This window comes from Carica papaya, chromosome 5, assembly GCF_054855325.1.
Source record: "Carica papaya isolate Zhongbai chromosome 5, ASM5485532v1, whole genome shotgun sequence".
NCBI lineage: Eukaryota > Viridiplantae > Streptophyta > Magnoliopsida > Brassicales > Caricaceae > Carica > Carica papaya.
Genome location: NC_142313.1, coordinates 19,361,170 through 19,375,119, shown reverse-complemented (window position 1 = coordinate 19,375,119; position 13,950 = coordinate 19,361,170). Strand labels below are relative to the sequence as shown.

At 45.1% G+C, this 13,950-nt stretch overlaps 12 pseudogenes; all 12 read right to left on the bottom strand.

Annotated features, from left to right (window-relative positions):
- Positions 1 to 92: 92 nt before the first annotated feature.
- Positions 93 to 211, bottom strand: LOC148254435 (5S ribosomal RNA; annotated as a pseudogene).
- Positions 212 to 1,384: 1,173 nt separating this feature from the next.
- LOC148254434 (5S ribosomal RNA) lies at positions 1,385 to 1,502 on the bottom strand (annotated as a pseudogene).
- A 793-nt stretch (positions 1,503 to 2,295) lies between these two features.
- On the bottom strand, positions 2,296 to 2,413 carry LOC148254433 (5S ribosomal RNA; annotated as a pseudogene).
- Positions 2,414 to 3,548: 1,135 nt separating this feature from the next.
- On the bottom strand, positions 3,549 to 3,666 carry LOC148254432 (5S ribosomal RNA; annotated as a pseudogene).
- Positions 3,667 to 4,190: 524 nt separating this feature from the next.
- LOC148254431 (5S ribosomal RNA) lies at positions 4,191 to 4,308 on the bottom strand (annotated as a pseudogene).
- Positions 4,309 to 4,514: 206 nt separating this feature from the next.
- LOC148254430 (5S ribosomal RNA) lies at positions 4,515 to 4,633 on the bottom strand (annotated as a pseudogene).
- Positions 4,634 to 5,097: 464 nt separating this feature from the next.
- On the bottom strand, positions 5,098 to 5,216 carry LOC148254429 (5S ribosomal RNA; annotated as a pseudogene).
- A 2,310-nt stretch (positions 5,217 to 7,526) lies between these two features.
- Positions 7,527 to 7,644, bottom strand: LOC148254428 (5S ribosomal RNA; annotated as a pseudogene).
- A 1,342-nt stretch (positions 7,645 to 8,986) lies between these two features.
- On the bottom strand, positions 8,987 to 9,104 carry LOC148254427 (5S ribosomal RNA; annotated as a pseudogene).
- A 1,345-nt stretch (positions 9,105 to 10,449) lies between these two features.
- LOC148254426 (5S ribosomal RNA) lies at positions 10,450 to 10,567 on the bottom strand (annotated as a pseudogene).
- A 1,829-nt stretch (positions 10,568 to 12,396) lies between these two features.
- On the bottom strand, positions 12,397 to 12,515 carry LOC148254425 (5S ribosomal RNA; annotated as a pseudogene).
- Positions 12,516 to 13,243: 728 nt separating this feature from the next.
- LOC148254424 (5S ribosomal RNA) lies at positions 13,244 to 13,362 on the bottom strand (annotated as a pseudogene).
- Positions 13,363 to 13,950: the final 588 nt, after the last annotated feature.

Sequence of the window (13,950 nt, the reverse complement as noted above, 5' to 3'; positions counted from 1 at the left end):
AACTGCTCCGGTGCCATGACTCACGTTTGTAAATGAACCGGTGGACCATCGCTCTGGTCCAGTTGAATGTTTAACGCCCCGTCTGCAAAAAAAAGGTGCAACACGAGAACTTCCCAGGAGATCACCCATCCCAGTACTACTCTCGCCCAAGCACGCTTAAATACGGAGTTCAGATGGGATCTGGTGAACTAGTTCTGGTATGATTGCACCCGTTCTAGTTTGCGCCGTAAGTACATATACCCCTTCTCCTTCCCTCTCCCCTTCTGTCATTTGGTTCGCTGTGCGTGCACCTCACCTCTGCATCTAATTCTAATATCAAGCAAAATATCCCGGTGCCTCAACCTGTGCCCATATGAACGGATAGCGCCGCATCTCATTTTTTATTGTTCTACTATGTAATATGCTCGCAGACACTCTTATCACGTGATGGGCTTTAATTGAATGCGCGAAAAATATTAAACAAAATGCTCCGACGCCGTGACTCATGTTTGCGAATGAACCGGTGGACCGTTGCTCCAGTCCCGCGTAACGTTTAACACTAAGTCTGAAAAAAAGAAGGATGCAACACGAGAGCTGAGAGCTTCCTAGGAGGTAACCCATCCTAGTACTACTCTTGCCCAAGCACGCATAAATGGAGAGTTCTTGGCAATCCGGTGAACTAGTGCTGGTATGATCGCACCCTTTCATGTTTGCGCCGCAAATACATATGCCCCTTCTCCTTCCCTCTCCCCTCCCGTCATTTGATTCGTTGTGCGCGTACCTCATTTCTTCTTCTAGTTCTAATGTTATGCAAAATGCCCCAGCGCCTTGACTCATGCCCATATGAATGGATCGCCCACCGCAACTTATTTTTTGTTGTTATATTATATAAGGTGCTCGCAAAATGCCCCAACATTGCGCATAACGTTTAACACCCCATCCGTAAAAAGACGAGCGCAACACGAAAACTACCCAAAAGATCACCCATCCTAGTACTACTCTCGCCAAAGCACGCTCAACTACGGAGTTCGATGGGATCCGGAGCATTAGTGCTAGTATGATCTCACCTCTTCTATTTTGCGCTAAAAATACATATACCCCTTCTCCCTCCCTCGTCCATGTTATTTGTTTCGCTATGCGCGAACACCACACCTCTGCTTATAGTTCTAATAGAGAGCAAAATGCTTCGGTGCCTCGACTCACACCCAGTTGAACGGACTACCCCCTCCACCTTGTTTTTGGTTATTCTACTATGTAAGATGCTCGTAATGACTCTCTTATCACGTGGCGAACTATAAATGAATGCACGAAAAATATTAAGAAAAATGTCTTGGCGTTGTGACTCACTCCGAGGGACAATGGCTTTGATCGCACATAATGTTTAACGTCCCATCAGCAAAAAAAACGAGTGGAACATGAGAACTTTCCAGGAGGTCACCCATCCTAGTACTACTTCCGCCCAAGCACACTTAACTACGAAGTTCGATGGGATCCAGTGCATTAGTGCAGGTATGGTTGCACCCCTTCCATTCCACGCTACAAGTACATATACCCCTTCTCCTTCCCTCACCCCTCCCGTCATTTGTTTCGTTGTGCGCACACACCACACATCTGTTTCTAGTTTTAATATCAAGCGAAATGCCCCGGCACCTCGACTCACGCCCAGATGAATGGATCTCCCGCCGTACCTTATTTTTCATTATTATACTATGTAAGATACTCGTAATGACACTCTTATCACATGGTGGATTATAAATGAATGCACGAAAAATATTAAGCAAAATTTTCAAGCCCTGTGACTCACACTAGCAGACTGTGGCTTCGATCGCACTTAACATTTAACACCCCGTCTAAAAAAAACAGGTACAACATGAGGACTTTCCAGGAGGTCACCCATCTTAGAACTAATCTTGCCCAAGCACGCTTGACTATAGAGTTCTGATGGGATCCTGTGCATTAGTGTTTGTATGATCGCAACTGTTCTATTCCCAACTGCAAATACATATAACCCTTCTCCTTCCCTCCCCCTTCCCATCATTTATTTTGCTGTGCGGGCATGCCGCATCTCTGCTTCTAGTTCTAATATAGAGCGAAATGCCATGTCGCTTTAACTCACACCCAGAAGAACGGAAGCCCCTTGCACCTCTTTTTTCGTTGTTTTACTATGTAAGACTCTCGTAATGAGACTCTTATCACGTGGTGGACTACAAATAAGTGCACATAAAATATTATGCAAAATGTTTTAACGTCGCTACTCATGCCGGCAGACTGTGGCTCCGATCGCACGTAACGTTTGACACCCCATCTGTAAAAAGACGAGTGCAATAAGAGAACTTCTCAGAAGGTCACCCATCCTAGTACTACTATTGCCCAAGCATTTTTAACTACGGAGTTCGATGGGATCCGGTGTATTAAAGCTAGTATGATTGCGCCCCTTCCATTCCGCGCTTCAAATGCATATACCCCTTCTCCTTCCCTCCCCCTTCCTGTCATTTTTTTCGCTGTGCGCGCACACCGTACCTCTGTTTATAGTTCTAATATCAAGCGAAATGTCCCGACACCTCGACTCATGCCAGAAGAAAAGACCGCCCGTCATACCTCATTTTTCTTTATTCTACTATATAAGATGCTCGTAATGACACTCTTATCACATGGTAGACTATAAATGAATGCACGAAAAAATAGTAAGCAAAATTTTCTGGCGACGCGACTCATGCCAGCGGATTGTGGCTCCAATCACATGTATCGTTTTCTGCCCTGTTTGTAAAAAGACAGTTCAACACGAGGACTTCTCAGGAGGTTACCGATCCTAGTACTACTCTCGCCCAAGCATGCTTTACTGCATAGTTCGATGGGATCCGGTGCATTAGTGCTGGTATGACCGCACCCCTTCTGATCCGCATTATAAATACGCACACTGCATCTCTGTTTTTAGTTCTAATATCTAGCAAAATGCCCAAGCGCCTCGACTTATGCCCAGATTAAAAGACCACCTGCCACACCTTTTTTTTCGTTGTTCTACTATGTAAGATGCTTGTAAGGACTCTCTTATCACATGGTGGACTATAAATGAGTACACACAAAAAAAAGTAAGCAAAATGCCCCGGCGCGGCGACTCACGGCAGCAAATGAACTAGAAGATTATGGCTCCAATCGCGCGTAATGTTTGATGCCCTATCCTCAAAAAGACGTCTGTAACACAAGCACTTCCCAGGAGGTCACTCATCCTAGTTCTACTCTCGCCCAAACATGCTTAACTGCAGATTATGATGGGATTCGATGCATTAGTGCTAGTATGATCCCACCTGTCCTATTCCTCACTTCAAATACATATACCCCTTCTCTTTCCCTCCCCCCTCCCATCATTTGTCTCATTCTGTGTGGACACCGCACCTCTACTTTTAGTTGTAATATCAAACAAAATGCCCCGTTGTCTCGACTCATGCCCAGATAAACGGACCACCCACCGTACCTTTGTTTTGCTTGTTCTATTATTTACGATGCTTGTAATGACACTGTTGTCACGTGGTGGACTATAAATGGATGCACGAAAAATATTAAGAAACAGACGGGTGCAACACGAGAACTTCCCAAAGGTCACCCATCCTAGTAGTAATCTCGCCCAAACGCACTTAACTGCAGAGTTCTAATGAGATCCGGTGCATTAGTGCTAGTATGATCGCACATGTTTCATTCTGCGCTACAAATACATACACTCATTCTCCTTCTTTCCTCCCTCCCGTCATTTGTTTCCTCGTGCGTGCATATTGCACATCTCCTTCTCGTTCTAATATCAAGTAAAATGTCTCGGCGCCGTGACTCACATTTGTGAAAAAACATGCGGATCATAGTTCCAGTCATGCGTAATGTCAAACGACCCATCTACAAAAAAATGGGTGCAACACGACCAGGAGGTCACCACTTCTAGTACTACGCTCACCCAAGCATATTTAACTCCGGAGTTCTTATGGGATCCGGTGCATTAGTGCTAGTATGATCGCACTTTTTTGCTTCTGCCCTGCAAATACATACACTCCTCCTCCTTTCCTCCCCCCTCCCATAATTTGTTTCCTTGTACGTGCACACTGCACCTCTCCTTCTCGTTTTAATATCAAGTAAAATGCTCTAGTGCCGTGACTCATATTTGCGAATAAACCAGCGGACTATAGTTCCAGTGGCGCACAACGTCAAACGACCTATCTGTAAAAACATGGGTGCAAGACGACACTTCCCAGGAGGTCACCCATCCTAGTACTACTCTCGCCCAAGTACACTTAAATGCGGAGTTCTGATGGGATCCGGTGCATTAGTGCTGGTATGATCGCACATGTTTCATTCCCCGCTGCAAATACATACACTCCTTCTCCTTTCCTCCCCTCTTTTCTCATTTATTTCCTTGTGCGTGCATACTGTACCTCTTCCTCTCGTTCTAATATCAAGTAAAATACCCCAGCGCCGTGACTCACATTTACAAATAAAAGAGTAGACCATAGTTCTACTCGCATGTAACGTCGAACAACCTATCTGCAAAAAAATGGGTGCAACACGAGGACTTCCCAGGAGGTCAACCATCCTAGTACTACTCTCTCCCAAGCACACTTAACTACGGAGTTCTGATGGGATCCGGTACATTAGTGCTGGTATGATCGCACCTTTTTCATTCTGTGTTGCAAATGCATACACTCCTTCTCCTTCCCTCTCCCCTCCCGTGTGCTATGATTCTCTTTTACGAATAAACCAGCGGACCATAGTTCAAATCGCGCGTAACATCGAACGACCCATTTATAAAAAAATAGGTGTGACGCGAGTACTTCCCAATAGGTCACCCATCAAAATACTACTCTCACCCAAGCACACTTAACTTCGGAGTTCTGATGGTATCTGGTGAATTAGTGATGGTATAGTGGCACCTGTTTCATTCAGTGCTGCAAATACATACACTCACTCTCCTTCCCTCCCCCCTCCCGTCATTTGTTTCCTTGTGCGTGCACACTGCACCTCTGCTTCTCGTTCTAATGTCAAGTAAAATGCCTCGGCACTGTCACTCACAGTTGCGAATAAACCAGCGGACCATAGTTCCAGTCGTGCGTAACGTCAAATGACCCATCTGGAAAAAAATGGGTGCAACAAGAGTACCTCCCAGGAGGTCACCCATCCTAGTACTACTCTCGCCCAAGCACACATAATTGCGGAGTTCTGATGTGATTCGGTGCATTAGTGTTGGTATGATCACACCTGTTTCATCCCACGTTGCAAATACATACACACCTTCTCCTTTCCTCCACCCTCCCGTCATTTGTTTCCTTGTGCATGCACACTGCAGCTCTTCTTCTTGTTCTAATATCAAATAAAATGCATCGGCATCGTGTCTCACAATTACAAATAAACCAGCGGACCATAGTTTCAGTGGCACTTAACGTCGAACGCCCCATCTGAAAAAAATAGATAAAACACAAGGACTTCCCAGGAGGTCACCGCTCTTAGTACAACACTAACCGAAACACATTTAACTGCAGAGTTATGATGGGATCGGGTGAATTAGTGATGGTATGATGGCACCTATTTCATTCCGCGCAGCAAATTCATACACATCTTCTCCTTCCATCCACCCTCCCGTCATTCGTTTCATTGTGCGTGCAAAATGCACATCTCCTTCTCATTTTAATATCAAGTAAAATGCATTGGCGCCATGACTCACATTTGCGAATAAATCAGTGGACCATAGTTCAAGTCGCGTGTAACGTCAAACGATCTGCAAAAAAATGGGTGCAACACGAATACTTCCCAGGAGGTCAACCATTCTAATACTACTCTGGCCCAAACACACTTAACTGTGGAGTTTTGATGGGATTCGGTGAATTAGTGCTGGTATGATCGGACTTGTTTCATTCCGTGCTGCAAATACATACACTTATTCTCCTTCCCTCCCCCCTCCCGTCATTTGTTTCCTTGTGCGTGCACACTGCACCTCTACTTCTCTTTCTAATATCAAGTAAAATACTCCGACACCTTAACTCACATTTGCGAATAAACCAGCGGACCATAGTTCCAGTCGCGCATAACGTCGAACGACCCATCTGCAAAAAAATGAGTGCAACACGAGGACTTCCCAGGAGGTCACTGCTTCTAATACTACACTCGCCCAAACAAATTTAACTACGGAGTTCTGATGGGATCTGATGAATTAGTCATGGTATAATGGCACCTGTTTCATTCCGCGCTGTAAATACATACACTCCATCTCCTTCCCTCCACCCTCCCGTCATTTGTTTCCTTGTGCGTGCACACTACACCTCTTCTTCTCCTTCTAATATCAAGTAAAATGCGCTGGTGTTGTGACTCACATTTGCGAATAAACCAGCGGACCATAGTTCCAGTCGCGCGTAACGTCGAGTGACCCATCTTTAAAAAGATGGGTGTAACATGAGTACTTCCAAGGAGGTCACCCATCCTAGTACTACGCTTGCCCAAGCACACTTTAATGCGTTGTTCTGATGGGATCCGGTGTATTAGTCCTTGTATGATCGCACCTATTTCATTCTGCGCTGCAAATACATACACTCCTTCTTTTTCCCTCCCACCTCCCGTCATTTGTTTCTTTGTGCGTGCACACTGCACCACTCATTCTCGTTCTAATATCAAGTAAAATGTCTCTGCACCGTGACTCACATTTGCGAATACCTAGCGGACCATAGTTCCAATCGCGCGTAACATCGAACATCCCATCTGCAAAACAATGGGTGCAACATGAGTACTTCCTAGGAGGTCACCCATTCTAGTACTACTCTGGCCCAAGCACACATAACTGGGGAGTTCTGATGGGATCCAGCGTAGTGACTCATATTTGCGAATAAACCAGCGGGCCATATTTCCAGTCGCACTTAATGTCGAACGCCCCATTTGAAAAAAATAGGTGAAACACAAGGACTTCCCAGGAGTTCACCACTCCTAGTACTACATTCGCCCAAGCACATTTAATTGCGGAGTTCTGATGGGATCCGGTGAATTAATAATGGTATGATGGCACCTGTTCCCTTTTGCGCTACAAATACATACACTCATTCTCCTTCCCTCTCCCCTCCCGTCATTGGTTTCCTTGTGCGTGCACACTGCACCTCTCCTTCTCGTTCTAATATCAAGTAAAATGTCCCGGCACCATGACTCACATTTGCGAATAAACCAGCGGACCATAGTTCCAGTCGCGCGTAATGTCAAAGGACCCATTTGCAAAAAAATGAGTGCAACACGAGGAGATCACCCATCCTAGTACTACTCTCGCCAAAGCGATACCTGCGGAGTTCTGATGGGATCCGGTGCATTAGTGCTGGTATGATCGCACCTTTTTGATTATGCACTGTAAATACATACACTCCTTCTCCTTTCCTCTCTCCTTCCCTCATTTGTTTCCTTATGCGTGCACACTGCACCTCTCCTTCTCGTTCTAATATCAAGTAAAATGTCCCGGCACTGTGACTCACATTTGCGAATAAACTAGCGAATAATTGTTCTAGTCACGCAAAATGTTGAAGGACCCATCTGCAAAAAAATGGGTGCAACCGAGGACTTCCTAAGAGGTCACCCATCCTAGTACTACTCTTTCCCAAGCACACTTAACTACGGAGTTGTGATGGTATCCGGTGCATTAGTGCTGGCAAGATCGCACATGTTTCATTCTCCGCTGCAAATACATACACTCCTTCTCCTCCCCTCCCCCCTCCTATCATTTGTTTCCTTGTGCGTGTACACTGCACATCTCCTTCTCGTTCTAATATCAAGTAAAATGCCTTGGCGCCATGACTCACGTTTGCGAATAAACCAGCGGACCATAGTTCCAATCGAGCATAATGTCGAACTCCCCATCTGAAAAAAATAGGTGCAACACAAGGACTTCCCAGGAGGTCACCACTGCTTCTCGTTTTTTGTTGTTCTACTATGTAATATACTCGCAGACACTCTTATCATGTCATGGGCTTTAATTGAATGCGCGAAAAGTATTAAACAAAATGCCCCGGCGCTGTTACTCACATTTGCGAATGAATCGGTGGACCGTCGCTTCGGTCCCGCGTAACGTTTAACGCCCAGTTAAGAAAAGAAGGACGCAACACGAGAGCTGAGAGCTTCCCAGGAGGTAACCCATCCTAGTACTATTCTCGCCCAAGCACGCATAACTACAGAGTTCTGATGGGATCCGATGAACTAATGTTGGTATGATCGCACCCGTTCTTATTTGTGCCGCAAATATATATGCCCCTTCTACTTTCCTCTCACCTCCTGTCATTTGATTCACTGTGCGCGCACCTCACCTCTTCTTCTAGTTCTAATATTAAGCAAAATGCCCCGGTGCCTCGACTCATGCCCATATGAACGGATCACCCATCGCATCTCGTTTTGTTTTATTATATTATGTAAGGTACTCGCAATGACACTCTTATCACGTGATTGGTTTTAATTGAATGTGCAAAAAATATTAAGCAAAATGCCCAGGCGGACCGTCGCTCCGATCCCGCATAACATTTAACATCCTATCTGTAGAAAGAAGGGTGCAACAAGAGCACTTCCCAAGAGATCACCCATCCTAGTACTACTCTCGCCCAAGCACGCTTGACTACGGAGTTTTAATGGGATCCGTTGAACTAGTTCTAGTATGATCAAACCCCTTCTAATTTGCGCCGCAAAGACATATACCACTTCTCCTTCCCTCTCCCTTTCCGTCATTTATTTCGCTGTGCGCGCAACTCATCTCTGCTTCTAGTTCTAATATTGAGTGAAATGCCCAGGTACCTCGACTCATGCCCATATGAACGGATCGCCCGCCGCACCTCAATTTTTGTTGTTCTACTATTTAAGATGCTCGCAATGACACTCTCATCACGTGATGGGCTTTAATTGAATGCACGAAAAGTATTAAGCAAAATTCCTCAGCACCGTGACTCACATTTACGAATGAACAGGCGGACTGTCGCTCCAGTCCTGCGTAACATTTAAAGCCCTGTCTGTAAAAAGAAAAAGGGTGCAAAACGAGTGCTTCCCAAGAGGTAACCCATCGTAGAACTACTCTCACCCAAGCACACTTAACTGCAGAGTTCTGATGGATCTCGTGAACTAGTGCTGGTATGATCGCACCCCTTCTAATTTGTGCCGCAAAGACATATATCCCTTCTCCTTCCCTCTCCCTTCCCGTCATTTGTTTCACTGTGTGCGCAACGAACCTCTACTTCTAGTTCTAATGTCGAGCAAAATGTCTCGGTGCCTCGCCTCATGTCTATATGAACGGAACACCCGCCGCACCTCCTTTTTTGTTGTTATACTATGTAAGATGCTCGTAATAATAATCTTATAACGTAGTGGGTTATAATTTAATGCATGAATAGTATTAAGCAAAATGCTCCAGCGCTGTGACTTATGTTTGCGAATTAACTGACGATTGTCGTTCTAGTCCCGCGTAACGCCCCATCTACAAAAAGAAGGGTGCAACATGCGAACTTCCTAGGAGATCACCCATCCTAGTACTACTCTCGCCCAAGCACGATTAACTACGAAGTTCGATGGAATTTGATGCATTAGTGTTGGTATGATCGAACCCCTTCCATTCCGCGCTGCAAATACATATACCACTTCTCCTTCCCTCTCCCATCTCATCATTTATTTTATTGTGTGCGCACACCGCACCTCTATTTCTAGTTCTAATATCAAGAACAATGCCAAGGCATCTCGACTCATGCACAGATGAACAGACCGCCCGTCACAACTCTATTTTCATTGTTCTAGTATGTAAGATAATCGTAATGACATTCTTATCTCGTGATGGACTATAAATGAATGCACGAAAAATCTGGCGCCATGACTCATGCCGGCGGACTATGGCTCCTATCGCGCATAACGTTTAACACCCCATCCGTAAAAAGACGAGCGCAACACAAAAACTACCCAAAAGATCAACCATCCTAGTACGAGTCTCTCCAAAGCACGCTCAACTACGGAGTTCGATGGGATCCAGTGCATTAGTGCTAGTATGATCGCACCTCTTCTATTTTGCGCTACAAATACATATACCCCTTCTCCCTCCCTCCCCCCTGTTATTTGTTTTGCTATGCGCGAACACCACACCTCTGCTTATAGTTCTAATATAGAGCAAAATGCTCCAGCGCCTCGACTCACGCCCAGATGAACAGACTACCCCCTTTCCCATCATTTATTTCGCTGTACGGGCATACCACATCTCTGCTTCTAGTTCTAATATAGAGCGAAATGCCATGTCACTTCAACTCACACCCAGAAGAACGGAGGCCCCTTGCACCTCTTTTTTCGTTGTTTTACTATGTAAGACTCTCGTAATGAGACTCTTATCACGTGGTGGACTACAAATAAGTGCACATAAAATATTAAGCAAAATGTTTTAATGTCGCTACTCATGCTGGCAGACTGTGGCTTCGATCGTGTTTAACGTTTGACACCCCATCTGTAAAAAGAAGGGTGCAACAAGAGAACTTCTCAGGAGGTCACCCATCCTAGTACTACTCTCGCCCAAACACGCTTAACTACGGAGTTCGATGGGATCCGGTGTATTAAAGCTAGCATGATTGCACCCCTTCCATTCCGCACTTCAAATGCATATACCCCTTCTCCTTCCCTCCCCCTACCTTTCATTTTTTTCGCTGTGCGCGCACACCGTACCTCTTTTTATAGTTCTAATATCAAGCGAAATGTCCCGACACCTCGACTCATGCCAGAAGAAAAGATCGCCCGTCGTACCTCATTTTTCTTTATTCTACTATGTAAGATGCTCGTAATGACACTCTTATCACGTGGTAGATTATAAATGAATGCACGAAAAAATAGTAAGCAAAATTTTCTGGTGACGCGACTCATGCTCGCAGATTGTGGCTTCAATCACTTGTATCATTTTCTGCCCCATTTACAAAAAAATAGTTCAACACGAGGACTTCTCAGGAGGTTACCGATCCTAGTACTACTCTCGCCCAAACATGCTTTACTGTATAGTTTGATGGGATCCAGTGCATTAGTGCTGGTATGACCGCACCCCTTCCATTCCGCATTGTAAATACATATACACCTTCTCCTTTCCTCCCCTCTCCTGCCATTTTTTTGGCTGTGCGCGCACACTGCATCTCTGTTTCTAGTTCTAATATCAAGTAAAATGCCCAAGCACCTCGACTTATGCCCAGATTAAAAGACCACCCGCCACACCTTTTTTTTTCGTTGTTCTACTATGTAAGATGCTCGTAAGGACTCTCTTATCACGTGGTGGACTATAAATGAGTGCACAAAAAAAAGTAAGCAAAATGCCCCGGCGCGGCGACTCAAGGCGGTAAATGAACTAGCAGACTATGGCTCCAATCGCGCGTAATGTTTGATGCCCTGTCCGCAAAAAGACGTGTGTAACACAAGCACTTCCCAGGAGGTCACTCATCCTAGTACTACTCTCGCCCAAACACGCTTAACTGCAGATTATGATGGGATTCGATGCATTAGTGCTAGTATGATCCCACCCGTCCTATTCCTCACTTCAAATACATATACCCCCTTCTCTTTCCCTCCCCCCACCCATCATTTGTTTCATTCTGTGTGGACACCGCACCTCTGCTTCTAGTTGTAATATCAAACAAAATGCCCCGTTGTCTCGACTCATGCCCAGATAAACGGACCACCCACCGCACCTTTGTTTTGCTTGTTCTATTATTTACGATGCTCGTAATGACACTCTTGTCACGTGGTGGACTATAAATGGCTGGACGAAAAATATTAAGAAACAGACGGGCGCAACACGAGAACTTCCCAAAGGTCACCCATCCTAGTAGTACTCTCACCCAAACACACTTAACTGCAGAGTTCTAATGAGATCCGGTGCATTAATGCTAGTATGATCGCAAATGTTTCATTCAGCGCTGCAAATACATACACTCCTTCTCCTTCTTTTCTCCCTCCCGTCATTTGTTTCCTTGTGCGTGCACATTGCACTTCTCCTTCTCGTTCTAATATCAAGTAAAATGCCCTGGCGCCATGACTCACATTTGCAAAAAAATATGCGGACCATAGTTCTAGTTGTGCATAATGTTAAACGACCCATCTACAAAAAAATGGGTGCAACACGACCAGGAGGTCACCACTTTTAGTACTACACTCACCCAAGCATATTTAACTCTGGAGTTCTTATGGGATCCGGTGCATTAGTGCTGGTATGATTGCACTTGTTTGCTTCTGCGTTGTAAATACATACACTCCTCCTCCTTCCCTCCCTCCTCCCGTAATTTGTTTCCTTGTACATGTACACTACACCTCTCCTTCTCGTTCTAATATCAAGTAAAATGCCCCGGTGCCGTGACTTATATTTGCGAATAAACCAGCAGACTATAGTTCCAGTCGCGCACAACGTCGAACAACCTATCTGTAAAAACATGGGTGCAACACGAGTACTTCCCAGGAGGTCACCCATCCTAGTACTACTCTCACCCAAGCATACTTAAATGCGGAGTTCCGATGGGATCCGGTGCATTAGTGCTGGTATGATTGCACCTGTTTCATTCCGCGCTGCAAATACATACACTCCTCCTTTTCTCCCCTCTTTTCTTATTTATTTCCTTATCCGTGCATACTGCACCTCTTCTTCTCGTTCTAATATCAAGTAAAATGCCCCAGCGCCGTGACTCACATTTATGAATAAAACAGCAGACTATAGTTCTACTCACGCGTAACGTCGAACAACCTATCTGCAAAAAAATGGGTGCAACACGAGGACTTCCTAGGAGGTCAACAATCCTAGTACTACTCTCTCCTAAGCACACTTAACTACGGATTTCTGATGGGATTCGGTGCATTAGTGCTGGTATGATCGCACCTTTTTCATTACGCGCTGCAAATACATACACTCTTTCTCCTTCCCTCTCCCGTCCCGTCATTTGTTTCCTTGTGCGTGCACACTGCACCTCTTTTTTTCATTCTAATATCAAGTAAAATGCCCCAACGCCGTGACTCACATTTGCGAATAAACCAGTGGACCATAGTTCCAGTCGAATGACCCATCTCGACTCATGCCCATATGAACGGATCACCCGCTGCCTTTCATTTTTTGTTGTTATACTATTTAAGATGCTCGCAATGACACTATCATAATGTGATGGGCTTTAATTGAATGCTGGAAAAATATTAAAAAAAATGCTCAGGTGCCGTGACTCACATTTGCAAATGAACCGGCGGACCATCGCTCTGGTCCAGTTGAATGTTTAATGCTCCGTCTACAAAAAGAAGGGTGCAACACGAGAACTTCCTAGGAGATCACCTATCCTAGTACTAGTCTCACCCAAGCACGCTTAACTACGGAGTTCAGATGCGATCCAGTGAACTAGTACTGGTATGATCGCACCCGTTCTAGTTTGCGCCAAAAGTACATATACCCCTTCTCCTCCTGTCCCCTCCCGTTGTTAGTTTCACTGTGCGCGCACCTTACCTCTGCATCTAATTCTAATATCAAGCAAAATACTCCGGCGCCTCCACTCATGCCCATATGAACGGATAGTGTTGTACCTCATTTTTTGTTGTTCTACTATATAATATGCTTGCAGACACTCTTATCACGTGATGGGCTTTAATTGAATCCGCGAAAAATATTAAAAAAAGTGCCTTCGCGCCGTGACTCACGTTTGGGAATGAACTAGTTGACCGTCGCTCCGATCCCGCGTAATGTTTAACGCCTAGTCTGAAAAAAGAAGGATACAACACGAAAGCCGAGAGCTTCTTAGGAGGTAACCCATCCTAGTATTACTCTCGCCCAAGCACGCATAACTGCAGAGTTCTGATGGGATCCGGTGAACTAGTGCTAGTATGATAGCACCCTTTCTTGTTTGAGCTGTAAATACATATACCCCTTCTCCGTCCCTCTACCCTCCCGTCATTTGATTCGCTGTGCTCGTACCTCACCTCTTCTTCTAGTTCTAATATTAAACGAAATGCCCC